This window comes from Lactuca virosa, chromosome 5 (assembly GCF_052849685.1).
Source record: "Lactuca virosa cultivar CGN04683 chromosome 5, Lactuca_virosa_CGN04683_v6, whole genome shotgun sequence".
NCBI classification, from domain to species: domain Eukaryota; kingdom Viridiplantae; phylum Streptophyta; class Magnoliopsida; order Asterales; family Asteraceae; genus Lactuca; species Lactuca virosa.
Window position 1 is genome coordinate 229575853 of NC_136430.1, and position 16984 is coordinate 229592836.

Here is a 16984-nt window from a genome sequence, read left to right on the forward strand (position 1 = left end):
AAAGGTGATGAGAGATAGGTGATGATAATTAGGTGATAAGAGATAGATGATGATAGAAATGTGATGATAATTAGGTGAAGATAAATAGGTGATGAAAAATAGGTGATGTGAGATGAGAGAAGATACCATAACCTTGACTGGCGATGTGGCGATGTAGTCATCTACCAAAGTATAGATGGTGACCACAAACTATTCTAGACAGTCATGTGGAAACACCAACAGGATCATAACCTATAGGTGATAAATTATGAGTTCTGGCGATGTTGTAACTACGTATTCATGCGATGATACTCTAACCCCTACTATGAATTACGAGTTTCGGCGATGTTGTAACTACGTATTCATGTGATGATACCATAACCCTTACCGGACACGTATTGAGGGAGTAATCCCCGAATCAGTACTGTCTATGCGATGTAGGAGATGATCCTTAGGAAAAGTCATTAGGAACAAACATGTAAGGAAATGCGATGTAAGGAGATGAGAGGTAAATACGATATAGGAGATGACCCTTAGGATAAAATATTTAGGGAATATTAAATGAAGATAATGGGGATGGGTAATTGGGTTAATTGTTTGATGATTAAACATTATAATTATATTATTGTGGGTTGAAAACCCTATGTACTCACCAGGTTTCCCAACCTGACCCACTCAGTTTATTTGTATCACAGGTATCGATACGAAGCTACATTACACTGAGATATTAAAGGAGATATAAATCACTAGTGTAAATGAATGTAAGGTCTGTTTATGCTTATGTTTCTGTATTGAGGATGATATCCCAAAGTTCTAATATAAACAAAATACATTTCTTTGGAAATGCCTTGATAATATATTTATCATGTTTTCTGGGAACAAATTCCGCAATATTATTTTTACTCTGATTTTTAAATAAGCATAAATAAAATTTTTAAAATGACCATGAATTTGGGGATGTCACAGTACTACTAGAAGCACATGATCCATACTCGAATCGAGAAGAGTTTCGGGGATTCTAAGTGCTGGTCAGCGGAGATGGGATGGCTGGATACCATGATTCGTGGAAGTAGCTTCGCATCTGTCAATCTTTGGTGATGGTTGCTCGGGCATGAAGTCGGGTTTAAAAATTGTTTTGGGCTCCAGTGGCAAAATCGATTTGGGTTGTTTGGTGTAGACCTAGATGAGCTTGTTGGTTTTGAGGTCTCGAAGGTTTCGCTCGAGGCCGGGTATTCGAGTCGCGGGACTCAAGAAAGAAATTACCATTATGATCAGACTGGGGATTGTAGTTGGGAGTATAATGGTTGAGTGATGGCTTGTTATGTTGCTATCCATGGTGGGGATTCCACCCATTCCGTTTTCCGAGTTTAGGGAAGGAGTAGGTAGGCTTGTAACCTTTAGGGTCGAGATGTAAGCCCAACTTGGGTCTGTTGGTCATAGGGTTGGCGACAATATGTCAGTGCAGGAGTTCGCAGGTGGATTGATGTGTTATGGATGCTTTGTGACACTTTTAAAGGTCCGTATTCTTGGGTTATAGTAGAACGAGTATCAGATCGTCGGTTGTGATTGCAGGCAAGGAGGGTACGTTTTGGATCGTAAGTCGGTAGTTGCTTATGATTTTGGCTAAAATCCTTAATGAGAAGAGGTCATGATTGGAAAATTTTCAGAGCTCTTCAGCTAAAACACGGGATTCTCTTAGGATTGGTTGATCCCTATCTGGAAGGTCATCCTGCGTGTGTTATTCATTCCAGGTTTAGGAATGGTGGTACTTGCTTAAGCCGATTTGATTATGATTTGGTTCACCACCAGTGGGTGGTGGTTCGAGCCTTAAGTGGGGGAGAACTGGGATTCTCAGGTTGAGTATCAATTTTTGAGGGATTTTTCAGTTCGCTGTTTGGATTGCTGTTTTCAGATTAGTTTGGGCAGATGTTGGTTAGTAAATCATTTCCGGAGACGGGTATGTTCAGTTCCGTGTGGGTTTTGATTCTCTATATTAACTATCAATGTGTCCTCGACCATTGGTCGTTGAGTTCATCATTCAGCGAAGATTCTCCGAAAGATACAAGTGGTGACAGTTAATGTTCAAGGAATGTGTCAACCTATCATCAAGTTCGGTATGTTTTATGTTCCTTTGGCCAAGGGGTATGTTTAACCTCAATGGTGGTGTCAAATTTTGGTTTATAGCAGGCTCAAGTTTTTTGGTAGCATTCAGGAAGCCTTCGTGAGCTAGATACGTATTGGTGGAATCTGTTCAGTCACAATCAAGTATGAGGTATTGTTTTGATAGTTCATGGGGATGTCTTCTGATTATGTTTGAGAGTTGTCTTTTCGTTGGAACTCTGGAATTCTTTCCTCTCTGGTTGAGGTTATGGGTTTCCTAAGGATGTTTATTGTGGTAAATTCATGATATGTTGCCGAGAGGGGTGTTTATTGGCGACGGGCCCAGAAATCATGATTGCTCATTTCTCCTATTTGTGGTACCTTCGGTATTGGCACATTGATGGAATTTGGGGAAAACTCTCAAATCAGCTGGGTTGGATAAAAGGAATAGTAAGGATTGTATGGAGTATCAGTTAGGTATCAGATAGTCTTTGTGGAATGTATGCATTATAATTTCGTTTGTTCACAAGCTGTTGCTAAGGGTTTGATTATCAAGTTGGGAACCAGATATGAGGTCGCAAATCATAAAGCTCTTTATGAATGCCTCAAGTGGTTTTCTAGGTGGGGGGTACACCTGAGCTGATAGGGCTTGGATGCAACGCAGAAATACTTGGATTGATCATCTTTTCTCGCCGGAGGAGTGGTTGGTAATGGCATGGCAGGGAGTCAAGGGTTATTTAAGGTTTTGTTACATCATATGGATTTAGATTTGGGTGAAGTTCGTAATCGATACGGTTTGAGGATCATTTCTGCATGTTTTTGGTGGTGTCTCCAGTCATGAACTTCAAGAACATCAAGAACATCACATTGAACTCCATAATCTTGAACTTCTAACATACTTAAGAACATAAAGATCACTTGGGTTTTCAATTAGAGAAATGTATTTCTTATTAAACAAACTTCAAGATTTAAAATTCTCACTTTAATTATATTAAATTAATAACATTAGAATAAAAATTAAAATAAAATTAATACATATTATAAGGTCACATATTTATTTAAATCAACTATTATAACTTTATATAACTTTATATAACTAAAAAATATCTCTTAATTAATAATTTTTTTAAATAATTTATTTAAAATAATTGATTATAATTTTATGTTTTCTACTATGAAAGTTTAATTAATTTTGTAACCGTGGTTCCCACAAGTAATAAACTCATAGGATTTAGGTAAAACAAATAAACTTAAAACCCTTAAGTTCACATTCAACCTAAAGGGTATATGTTTTCACTATTGAACCTATAACTAAGAGCATCAAATAAGAAACCCTAGGAACCTTAGGTTATTTTCGAAAATACTAAATAAGGGTTTAGGATCACATACCTTATTGTTATTATAGTAAATAATAATAGTCCTTCACTTGTAGATCTCTTGGAAGCAAGCACCACAATTGACGTGTCTCTAATGGTTCACACTCAAGCTAGCAAGAAGGAGGCTTAAGAGGGAAGAGCGGGGTAAGTAAGCATTTTGGATATCCCTTAAGGAGATGGAGTTGTCGAAAATCTAAGGCCTAAGCGTCTTTATATAGTGGTACAAGGAAATCCTAAATAACCCTGATTTGAATATTTAATTAATATTTTAAATATGGTATTTATCTCATTCCTTATTATCCACATGGGATATTCTAGAAACCCTAGAATATCCTCCTTGAAACCATCTACCCCTAAGGTTGGAAGGTTTTGGAGCCTTTTGTTCAACTATTAAACAATTCCACTTTTATTTAATACCATTAATCCCAAAATTAACCCTAATTAATTTCTGATCAACTATTAATTAAATAATAGCTTTTTTTAATTAATATATTATTTTCATAATACATTAATAAGCTATTTATTTCAATATATAAATCACATAATAAATTAATCTCTCTCTCTCTAAAAGTCATCCAGCCCAATTGCTAGGTTTGAGGGCAACCCAAAATGACTTTGTTACTCTCAATTCAAGAATATATCAATTTTATTTATGACCTTAGACACCTAATCCAACAGTCTCCAACTTGGACAAGCTTATAACTATAATTGCTAGTATAACTTCTGACTCGATCTGCACATTGTAGCTTCCAAAAGCTGCTGCCGAACTCCGACCTAGTCAGAAACGTGTCCTAGGATATTCTTACTATAACTTTAGTCATTTTTTCCCCTAAATACAAGAAATAACAATTTAGTTTGCTATTTTTTGTATTTAGGGTTCTTTTACCATATTTGTAAGTGGAAGTAAGTTGTTATTTTCTACATTTAGCCCTTTTTTTATTCAAATGGAAGAAATAGCAACATATTTTCATTGATTTGACTTAGCAAACAAAAACCATAGAGAATAAATGTATTTTAATTTCATTGAAGGTAAGGAGAAAAATAAATACTTTTATCCGTTGAAATACTTTATCTTGATGCCCTTGAAGGAAAAACATGTTTTCAACTTATATGAAAGTGGACTTAAAAAGTTATTTTTTTACAAGATTTTTCTTTGATACCTTCATGTGTATTATGAGGCACGGTCATACATTTATATAATGTTATAATCTGGTTTATAGGTGAAGAAGATGTAACCGATTTGATTAAATTGTCATGTGCTCTGCATTGAGAACCTATAAATGTCTTATGCAAAAGTAACATTTTTTAATATGCTAAAATTTTATTATATTTTTAAATTTTAAAACTTTAAATATGTCATTCTAGATATCTGAAGGAATGGTGGAGAGGGAGGCAACATGAGGCATATGAATGGCATCTAAATTTATATTTTCAAGACTCGATAATCTATGCTTTATTTTACATGAGGTATTATCAGGGAAAACTGTGAAAAGTTAGGACTTAACTAGAAAATCTCTATTTACATGACTTGCTAACTATATTAAACCATTGTTTACGTATTAAGTAAAAAAGAAACACAAAAACTTATTACTATTTACTTTTATTATTGGTTCTAAAAACTAGTTTTCTTTTTTTTTTTTTTTTTTTTTTTTTTTTTTTTTTTTGTTGCAGTGACCACAACAACTAAATTTATTCACTTGTTGCTTATTCTTGCTCCATTATGTAGAACTTTGTAAGTAAAAATGTTCCTTTCTCATAACAAACAAAACTTAAAGGACATTTTGGGTACTTTAATTGAATCCTTTTAATTAAAAAATAAAATTTGAAACAAATCTTCTTATTACCTCGTTACCTCTTTAAGGGCATACTTTTTTTTAATATATATATATATATATATATATATATATATATATATATATATATATATATATATATATATATATATATATATAAATCTTGGATAATGATATTATATTATATGGGCGAAATGATTGTCATCTGAGTATCAACCAATATATTAAAATGCAAATGTTGTTTATAGAAAGAGAAATAATTATGCTAGTGAGATTAAGGCAATTTTTTAATCTCTTTTTTTTATTTATTTTTTTTATTTATATGATTATGATTTAGAATCATTTTATAAAGCAGATTGTTTCCTTCATCTGACAATAAAACTTGCAATGGACAACATGGAAAAGATTCTTAGCATTCAAAAAGTAAGAAAATAAATGGTAATAATATGCATCAATTTGAAATGCCTCATGTATATATATATATATATATATATATATATATATATATATATATATATATATATATATATATATATATATATATATATATATCATTATCCTGATATATGATTTGATTTTGCCACATGGAATGAAAGAAGTGGATCAATAAACTCCGCAATCAAGGTATATCAACGATCTTTAAAGGCTCTTCCCAGTAATTTTTTTTATCTTTTTCATTTAATTGTTGAACTATATTATATATTTTTTGTAAATTATCTAAAATACATTGTGTTGAGTAGCCTCATTTAATTAGATTGTGAAATGCTAAGGCATACTTATTCTGAACTTAAGGAGTACCAAGGGCCAATTAAGGTATTTTAAAAATGATATGTTTCCTACTAGATTAAACCTTTTGGATAATTTATTAAAAGACAAGAACTGCCAAAGAGAAGAAAAGGAGAAAATAAGGAAGCTTATACAACAAGGAGGAGAACTAGATGGCAAAAAAGGATAAGAATTGAAACTTGTAACACCATGTGTTCAGATCGGATTGACTTTGGGCTTCAAGGAGTCAAAAGCATGGTTTTTGGGAAAAATTGGGGCTCACGATGTGAACATTAAGAGCTCACGTGTAACGCTTGAATTCAGTATGTTCCCTTCTGACCCTTCTATTTATGAGCATTTCACTTTTAGCCCTTATGATTAGTATTACGTGCGTACCATAGGGTACGCTTAGCGTACTAGATGAGAAGCTAGTACGCTGGGCGTACCATGTGTGTACGCTGAGCGTACTAGTGTGAGGTGGAATCACGACTTCGGGCATGTACACGGGGCGTACGTGTGTTTTAATGAAACCCTAGTTTTAGGGTGTTTCACCCTATATAATCACCTTAAGTCCCTAGGGCTAGCCTCTTTATCAACCTCCATTGTCCTAAAACCCTAAAATTCGATCCTTAGCCATCATTTTGTGTCTTTGAGCTCTTGAGAAGAAAAGTTGGTGTTTATTACTCATTTTGAAGAGTTAGAAGAAGATAGAAGGTTCATTGCTTGGTGTGAAGCTAAGAGATCCAAAATCATCCTTCCCTTTTTGAGGTCATTGAGGTATAAAGATCTTATCTTGACCACTCCTTGTATGGATTTTCTTTTGGAGTTGTTTATAGCGATTTTAGTCCTTTTTGGTTGGGATTTGTTCGCTTAGGTCGTTTATGGAGCTTATAATTTTAGATCTGGACGTTTTATAGAATTATCAAGCTTAAAGGTGCAAACTTTATGGTATTGGTGGTCTCATGCATACATTAAGTCACTTGTTAAGCTCTTTTGAGCCCTAAGAGCCTCATTAAGACATGCATGCACATAAAGTTGGCAACTTTACGTGAAAAACCACCTCAAGGAAGCCAGAACTAGGTTTTGGAGTGATGTTTTAACCATTTAAGAGCTGAATGAGAAAGTTGACCAAATCAGTTGAGTACGCTCGGCGTACAAGCTGGTACGCGCAACGTACAAGCCCTGAAGCAAGTACACTTAGCGTACGAGCTGAGTATGCCCCACGTACTCAGCAGTGGACTTCAGATATTGGCCTTTTCGGTATTGGGCCTATTTTGGACCTTAGGAATCTAGGGTTATATGTTGGTCCATCAGAATATTATTTGGGGCTAAGAATATTATTGGACTTTAGTTTAAGGCCCATGAAGGGGTTTGGGCCCAATTTGGAAATTGGGTCATAGTTAGGCCTTGGGTGATCATTGTAGACTTTGGGCCTTGTGTCAAATATTAGGGAAGGGTAAAAAGGTCTTTTTACCCTAATTTTGGACTGATGGGTATGGAATGGAATCCAATTATTAATTTGATGTCATTGGTATTGATAGCGTGGGGATTTTAGCAGGCCAATAGCTAGAGATTCTTTCTATGAGATTCAGTAGTACGAGGTGAGTTTCCTCACTGTGATTAGTGGGTCGAAGGCACCAATGTCGGGCCATGGTTTATTATGTTAGGATGTTAGAAGTATGCGTGACTCTTGCATGTGTATGTGCTTGTATGCTTACCGGGCGGGGCCCAATGACCATTTTGTATGTTATGTATCTTTATGATTATTGCATGTGTTATGTGTTTATATCTTTATTCGTCGGTATGTATACAGAGCGGGGCTCGATGCTGAGCGAGGCCCGATGTCGGGTGGGGCCCGGTGAAGGGCAGGGCCCATTATATGTTTGTTTGTGTATGTATGGTATGTGGTATTTTGGGGACTCATTAAGCTTTGTGCTTACAATTTTCAGTTTATGTTTCAGGTACGTCTGGTTCCAAAGGGAAGAGCTCGGGATGATTGTAGGGCACATACCACTCGTGTAACACCCGGTTCCTGGTACGTATTTAAATTCAAGTAATGTTGCAATTTACTCAGGGACTCAGCGAGTTGGAGGCCCAACTCGTCGAGTAGACTCGACTTTTGATCGAGGGTTTAAGTGACCTATTCGACGAGTCGGGAGACCGACTCGACGAGTAGGAGCTGTCTGGACAAAACCCTAATGTTTAGGGTTTGCACCCTATTTAAGCACTTTATCTCGTCCCAAACCAACCTCCATCACCCTCCCAACTCAGAGAAGCCCTAGATTGAAACCCTAAACCCTTATTGTGTGTTCTTAAGCCTTTTGGTGCCCTTTTGTGTGTGTTCGAAGTTGGAGAAGAAGAAGGAAGCTTCGAAGTTCAAGTAGAAGCAAGAAGATCCAGAAGTTTTACTCCATTCTCAGCTCATTCAAGGTCAAAAGCTGGAACCTTGACCATCTATCTCTTAGATTTTGATTTGGGGCTATTTCTACCCTTTTTATGAGTATAGAGAAGCTAAAATTGGATTTTGTGGGTGTGCTTGGAGTTGCACTTCGGATCTGGAACTATTGGGGCTACTTATGGCATAAAGGTGCCAAATTTGTTGCCATAAACACCCCATGCATCTTGTAGACCTCCTTCTATGGCTTTTTGAGCCAAAGGCCCCATGCATGTACATCAACTTTGTAGCTTTACGTATAAAATAGACCCTAGGAGGCCAGATCTATGGGGAACTCGGGGAGTCATAGACTGAACACCTTCTTATGGATGAAGATGAACTCGGCGAGTTCAAGGACGAACTCGGTGAGTCGGTTGAAGATAGTCCAATGTGTTGTTGAAGGAGAACTCGTCAAGCTCTTGCTAGACTCGACGGGTAGGGACGGAATTATGGCATTTTGTGGATTTGGGGACTCGACCAGTTGGCGGGCCAACTCGGCGAGTCGATTCAACCAGACGTTGACTTTGACCAGGGATTTGACTTTGACTTTGACTTGGATTTGAGTGACTCTTGTAAGAGTTATGAGTATGAGTTGATAACTTAAAAAAGTTGTCATGTAGGGACTGAGGATTCGGGGAGAGTCGATTTTCAGACCGAGGATAGTGTAGACACTACACGACGTTGATGTGAGTTACCCTTCAGCAAAAGTGGGTCTAAAGCACCAAGGTCGATCCACTAGTAGTTGATTACAGTTGAGATGATTGTCTTTGTGATAATTGTCTTGTTTGCTATTACTTGATGAGTTCTATGTTCCAGTATGATATGTTCTATGTGATAGAGGTAGTAGGAGGGGAATAGTCCCCCGATTCGGTTGTTAGGACCGAAGGGTAGGTCGGACACCCCAGATATGTCTGACAGCATGTTTATGATATGTTATTATGTGATAGTAGTAGGGGTGAAATAGTCCTCGTGACCGGGTGAGATAGACCGGAGGGTAGGCAGGCACCCCAGAATGGCCTGACACGGGTAGGTCAGCACCCCTGAATGGCTTGACATGGGTAGGTCAGCTCCCCAGAATGGCTTGACATGGGTAGGTCAGGCACCCCAGAATTTGCCCGACAGTATGTATGATTGTATGGTATGTGGTATGATGGGGGAAGTCACTAAGCTTCATGCTTACAGTTTTTAGTTTTTGTTTCAGGTACCTCTTCAGCTAAGGGGAAGGAGCCCGTAGGGTAGTAGCGCATCGCTCACATATGATTTCCGCTTTGAGAACCCTAGGATTGTACTCTGATATTTTACTATTTGATGATATGGTTTTTGAGACTTGTGATTTGTGACTTGATGTTTGAAATGATAACAATGATGTTTTCTGTAAACTATTTTCATAAGTAATATAATTAAGCAAAAAAATTTGGGTCTCGATTTTGGGATGTTAGAAGTTGGTATCAGAGCCTTGGTTTGAGGGATTTGGGCACACCTTCGGGGGTGTCTGAACTCAAATCGAGGGCTTAAAGGATTTTTACAAGAAAAATAGTTTTCTAAAATTTGAAATAAGGAGTTTTGAGAAAGAACAAGGCGTGTGATGCGTGCGACCGGCCGAGCGCAAGTAAGTTTTCCCCAAGATACCCATACATGCTATGTTATGTTATATGATATGATTATGAGAACTGCATGCTAGATTAGGGCTAAGGATCTAGGAAGGATGCCTTATATGCCTGTTGTAAGAGTTTACTCAGCTATATGCTAGGGCTGGTTAGTCAGTAGTATGGTAGCCTGATACAGTTATGCTTGGTATTGGTTATTCAATGCACGAATGCTGCTTGCTTTGTGCTAATAGGGGTTCCAGCTAGCTTTAACTAACTAGTGAGCGGATATGTAATAGTATCCGCAAGCTAGTTAGGGAAAGATGGTAGGGACTCCTCGTGCGGCTGATGGCGGAGAATAGGTCGGAGAGTGCCCTAGGACAAGCCTAGGATGAGATTAGTTGGAAAGTAAAAAGGGACTTAGTGAAGTCAAGGCAATTCTTGAGGAAAGTACGGATAGATGTGGAAGGTAGTATGGGCCCGTATTACTGGAAGCAAAGGATCCGTACTCGAATCAAGGAGGGCTGAGATAGAACCATGAAACTTGGAGAGTGTGTGAGACCTCTCGAGAGTATGTATGGCCCTGACATAGTTGTGTTTATATTCAGTATGGCGATTACGTGACATGGAGCAGGATCTGCGTCAGGATCAGGGTCAGGCTCGGGTGCGGGTGCGGGATCCGAGTAGGTTGATGACGGGCTACGCGAGATCATCGCGGCTGAGATCACGAGAGGTATCCTTGAGGCGACCCTGGTTATTTTTGGGTCGATCAAGGAGGGGATTATTGACCTGATGAAGGATCGCCTCCGAACATTCAAGAGTGACTTGGCGTCCAGCCAGTCAGGTATGCGCACACTGTCCTTCGAGGACTTCAGTGGGAGTGGTGCACCAGACTTTCACGGGGCGAAGGACCCCATTGTTGCCAGGAGATGGATCGCAGACATCGAGTCTGCGCAGTTGACGAGCTTCTGCCCGGAGGGGTCGAAGGTCCTCTTTGTTGCGGGTTGTTTAAGGACAGAGCTAGGGATTGGTGGGAGTCAGTCGGTGACTCACTGGGAGCCCCAGCCATTGAGGCTATGACTTGGTCACACTTTGTGACCAGGTTCAGGGCTGAGTTTGCGCTAGTTGTGGAGCTTCAGCAGTTGGCCAGGGAGTTCCTTGATATGAGACAGACTACGGAGTCAGTGGTGGAGATCACCGCCAAGTTTCGGGAGAGGGCCTTGTTGGTACCTCAGTATGCAGGAGATGAGGACGTGCGGAGGACCCGCTATCATGACATTATGAGGGCTGATATCCGGGAGCATGTCAGCTTCTCAGCCTGTCTGACCTTGGAGTCCATGATTGCCAGGGCGAGGGAGAGAGAGATTGACTTAGAGCACCTCAGGAAGAGGAAGTCAGAGTCAGAGCAGAGTATTGGGGTTTTGGGGAAGAAACCCAAGGGATCCGACGCTAGGTCGAAGGGCCAGCCAGGCGAGAGCCGCTGCAGGAAATGCGGCAGGCCGCATGAGGGAGCTTGTAGATCGGGATCATCAGGCTGCTACAAGTGCGACAAGACGAGGCATTTTGGCAGGGATTGTACTACTCCTGCCCCCACTGTTTAGACTTCGGATCTGATTTGCTATCATTGCAATCACAGGGGCCATAAAAGGCCAACTGCCCTAGATTGACAGCAGCAACAGTGCCAGTGGTGGCGCCGACTCCAGCGACTGCGCGAGTTACGGATGACCGGAAGGTTAAGTCAGAGGCTCCAGTGGTGAGGAGCCGAGCATTTCAGTTGACAGCTGAGGAGGCACGCGCCGCACCCGATGTGGTGACGGGTATGGTTTCTTCTCTCTAACTTTTATTATATGTCGCTTGTGATATTGATGTATAATGCTATATATTTTGTTTAGGGTCGTTCCATGTGAACGGTATCCTGGTCCAGGTGTTGTTTGATTCGGGTGCTACCCGATCATTTGTCTCTCTTGCACTTAGCAAGAGGTTTCCTGAGTCTTTGGGCATGTTAGATTGCCCTCTAGAGGTCGAGATTACGGACGACCGGTCAGTGCGAGCGTCAGAGGTTTTCAGAGATTATGTTCTGAGGTTGTACGAGGAGCACTACTTGGTAGATTTGGTTCCCATACCGTTGCGGGGGAACAAGGTCATCATTGGGATGGTTTTGTTGAGCCCCAATGGGGCAATGATCAACTATACGCAACAGTTAGTTCGGATCAGGACCCCAGGTGGGGGAGAGTTGGTGATTCAGGGCGAGAGGCCACATCGTGGACCAACTTTATGTTCAAAAGCGAGGGCTAGGCGCTACCTCCAGCAGGGTTACACGGGGTATGTCGCCTATGTTTTGGATACCCGAGAGGCGGGTCAGGCGATGGTGAGTGATGTGCCTGTGGTACAAGAGTACGCAGATGTATTTCCAGAGGAGCTGCCTGGGATACCTCCGGAGAGGGAGGTGGAGTTCAGGATCGACATGTTCCTTGGTGCGGCTCCGATAGCCAAGGCACCATATCAGTTGGCTCCTCCTGAGATGCATGAGTTGTCTACACAGCTGCAGGAGCTGTTAGATAAGGGATTCATCAGACCGAGCAGTTCGCCCTGGGGATCCCTGATACTATTCGTGAATAAGGTAACGGTGAAGAACCGTTACCCACTCCCGAGGATTGATGACCTCTTTGACTAGCTTCAGGGTGCATCTCGATCTGCGTTCAGGTTACCATTAGATGAGGGCCCGAGAGGAGGATTTGCATAAGACTGCGTTTCGGACGTGATATGGTCATTATGAGTTTGTGGTGATGCCTTATGGGCTCACCAATGCTCCTGCCGCGTTCATGGATCTCATGAACCGCATGTGTAGACCGATGTTGGATCGGTCTATGATAGTTTTCATTGATGACATCTTGGTCTATTCCAAGACTCGGGAGCAGCATGAGGAGCACTTACAGGAGGTATTGGATACTCTTAGGATGGAGATCTTGTATGCCAAGTTCTCCAAGTGTGAGTTCTGGTTGCGCGAGGTGCAGTTTCTTGGGCACCTTTTCAACCAGGACGGGATTTCAGTCGATCCGTCCAAAGTGGAGGTCGTGATAAGGTAGGAGGTCCCAAAGTCTCCATCTGAGATTCGGAGCTTCCTGGGATTGGCAGGGTACTATCAGAGATTCATTCAGGACTTCTCCAAGATAGTCGTGCCTTTGACCCAGTTGACAAGGAAAGTCGTGGTCTTTCGATGTGGGTCAGAGCAGCAGGCTGCATTCGAGACTCTAAGACAGAGATTATGCGAGGCGCCAATCTTAGCCCTGCCAGAGGGCATGGATGATTTTGTGGTATATTGCGATGCGTCCATCTCGGGGTTGGGCGCGGTATTGATGCAAAGGGGGCATGTTATCGCCTACGCTTCGAGGCAGCTGAAGCCTCATGAGGAGAACTATCCGACGCATGATTTGGAGTTGGGGACAGTTGTTTTCGCCCTCAAGATTTGGCGTCGTTATATTTATGGGGCCCGTTGTACCATTTACACGGACCATAAGAGTTTGAGGTATCTTATGGATCAGCCAAATCTGAACATGAGACAGCGTCGATGGATGGATGTGATGAAGGATTATGATTGTGAGATCCTTTACCACCCGGGGAAGGCCAATGTTGTGGCCGACACGCTTAGCCGCAAGGCAGCCCCGATTAGAGACGTTTGCCTAAGGATGACGGTAGTGACTCCACTGTTGGAGCAGATCCGTGAGGCGCAGGTTAAGGGCCTAAAGAAGGAGCGCCGGAAGTGCGAGCGGATCATAGGCCAGGTGGCCTCGTTTGACTATGATAGTCGCGGATTTTTGACCCTGTATAGGAGGGTCTGGGTAACGTACTGGGGCGGGGTCCGACAGATCTTAATGGAGGAGGCCCACAAGTCCAGGTTCTCCATCCATCAGGGGCGACGAAGATGTATAGAGATCTTCGACCCGACTACTGGTGGCCCTGCATGAAGCGGGATGTCGCCTGGTACGTTGAGAGGTGCTTGACCTGCAGAAAGGTCAAGGCCGAGCACCAGAGGCCTCACGGCAAGACGTATCCATTGGACATCCCCATGTGGAAATGAGAAGATATTACTATGGATTTCATCACAAAGCTTCCCAAGACTGCACGGGGAGTGGATTCGATTTGGGTCATCGTGGATCGGTTAACCAAGAGTGCCCATTTCATACCGATCCAGGAGAGCATCTCGATCGATAAGTTGGCCGATATCTACATCCGAGAGGTAGTAGCTCGGCACGGAGTGCCAGTCTCAGTGATTTCGGACCAAGACGTGCGGTTTACTTCCAGATTCTGGAAGAAGTTTCACGACGAGTTGGGTACTCGTCTGCACTTCAGCACTGCTTTTCACCCGCAGATGGATGGTCAGAGTGAGCGGACCATCCAGACTCTGGAGGATATGCTACGGGCGTGTATTTTAGACTTCGGAGGTAGTTGGGATACTTACCTTCCTTTGGCTGAGTTTTCCTATAATAACAGCTATCATGCGAGTATTGACCGTCCTCCCTTTGATATGTTGTATGGGAGGAAGTGCAGGACCCCGATATGCTGGGTTGAGGTTGGCCAAAGGGTCCTGGGAGTACCGAAGTGGTACTCAAGACTACGGAGTGGATCCAGCAGGTACGGAGCAGGCTTCAGACTGCTCAGAGTCGGCAGAAAAGTTATGCCGACAAGCGTCGTTCGGACCTAGAATTCCAGGTCGGGGATATGGTGCTCCTAAAGGTGTCACCTTGGAAAGATGTCATCCGGTTTAGGAAGCGGGGCAAGTTGGGCCCCAGATATATTGGACCTTTCAGAGTTGTAGCCCGGGTGGGCAAGGTGGCGTATAGGCTGGACCTGCCATCCGAACTCAGCCAGATTCATAGTACTTCTCACGTCTCCCAATTGCAGAAGTGCCTGGTGGACGACTCGGCAGTGGTGCCTTTGGAGGATATTCAGGTGGATGACAGCCTGAACTACATTGAGCGGCCAATAGCTATCCTCGACAGGAAGTCGAAGGATCTGAGAAACAAGAGGGTGGAACTAGTGAAGGTGCAATGGCAGCACCGCAAGGGCTTGGAATGGACCTGGGAGCCGGAGGACAAGAAGAGGGAGCACTACACCGAGCTTATTCCGGATTCAGCAGCAGACTTCGAGGACGAAGTCTAAAATAAGTGGGGGAGATTTGTAACACCCGATTCCTGGTACGTATTTAAATTCTAGTAATGTTGCAATTTACTCTGGGACTCGGCAAGTTGGAGGCCCAACTCGTCGAGTAGACTCAACTTTTGATCGAGGGTTTAAGTGACCTACTCGACGAGTCGGGAGACCGACTCGACAAGTAGGAGCTGTCTGGACAAAACCCTAATGTTTAGGGTTTGCACCCTATTTAAGCACTTTATCTCGTGTCAAACCAACCTCCATCACCCTCCCAACTCAGAGAAGCCCTAGATTGAAACCCTAAACCCTTATTGTGTGTTCTTGAGCCTTTTGGTGCCCTTTTGTGTGTGTTTGAAGTTGGAGAAGAAGAAGGAAGCTTGGAAGTTCAAGTAGAAGCAAGAAGATCTAGACGTTTTACTCCATTCTCAGCTCATTCAAGGTAAAAAGCTGGAACCTTGACCATCTATCTCTTAGATTTTGATTTGGGGCTATTTCTACCCTTTTTATGAGTATAGAAAAGCTAAAATTGGATTTTGTGGGTGTGCTTGGAGTTGCACTTCGGATCTGGAACTATTGGGGGTCCTTATGGCATAAAGGTGCCAACTTTGTTGCCATAAGCACCCCATGCATCTTGTAGACCTCCTTTTATAGCTTTTTGAGCCAAAGGCCCCATGCATGCACATCAACTTTGTAGCTTTACTTATAAAATGGACCCTAGGAGGCCAGATCTATGGTTTTGATGCGTTAAGACCCATTATAATCGACTGTATAGTTTTGGACAAAGAGGGACTCGGCAAGTCGGGGTGTATTTTCCACCAAATCCTTTCTGTTTATGGACCAGATGTTAAGATCGAAGGTTCCCCAGTTGTTTAGGTTCACTAGGGACCTGGAAATCAAAGGACTCGGCGAGTGGATGAACAGACTCGACGAGTTCAACGCAATGTCCCAGCCACATAAAGACGGACTCGGCAAGTTCAAGGGGAACTCGGGGAGTCATAGACTGAACACCTTCTTATGGATAATGATGAAATCGACGAGTTCAAGGATGAACTCAGCGAGTCGGTTGAAGATAGTCCGATGTGTTGTTGAAGGCGAACTCGTCGAGATCTTGCCAGACTCGACGAGCAGGGACGGAATTATGGCATTTTGTGGATATGGGGACTCGACGAGTTGGCAGGCCAACTCAGCGATTCGAGTCAACCAGATGTTGACTTTGACCAAAAGTTGGCTTTGACCAAGGATTTGACTTTGACTTTGACTTGGATTTGAGTGACTCTTGTAAGGGTTATGAGTATGAGTTGATAACTTAGAAAAGTTGTCGTGTAGGGATTGAGGAGTCGGGGAGAGTCGATTTTCACACCGTGGACGGTGCAGACACTACACGACGTTGACGTGAGTTACCCTTCAGTAGAAGTGGGTCTAAAGCACAAAGGCCGACCCACTAGTAGTTGATTACAGTTGAGATGATTGTCTTCGTGATAATTGTCTGGTTTGCTATTACTCTATGAGTTCTATGTGCTAGTATGATATGTTCTATGTGATAGAGGTAGTAGGAGGGGAATAGTCCCCCGATTCGGTCGTTAGGACAGAAGGGTAGGTCGGACACCCAAGATATGTCTAACAGCATGTTTATGATATGTTATTATGTGATAGTAGTAGGGGTGAAATAGTCCACATGACCGAGTGAGATAGACCGGAGGGTAGGCAGGCACCCCAGAATGGCCTGACACGGGTAGGTTAGCACCCCAGAATGGCTTGACATGGGTAGGTCAGCACCCCAAAATGGCTTAACATGGGTAG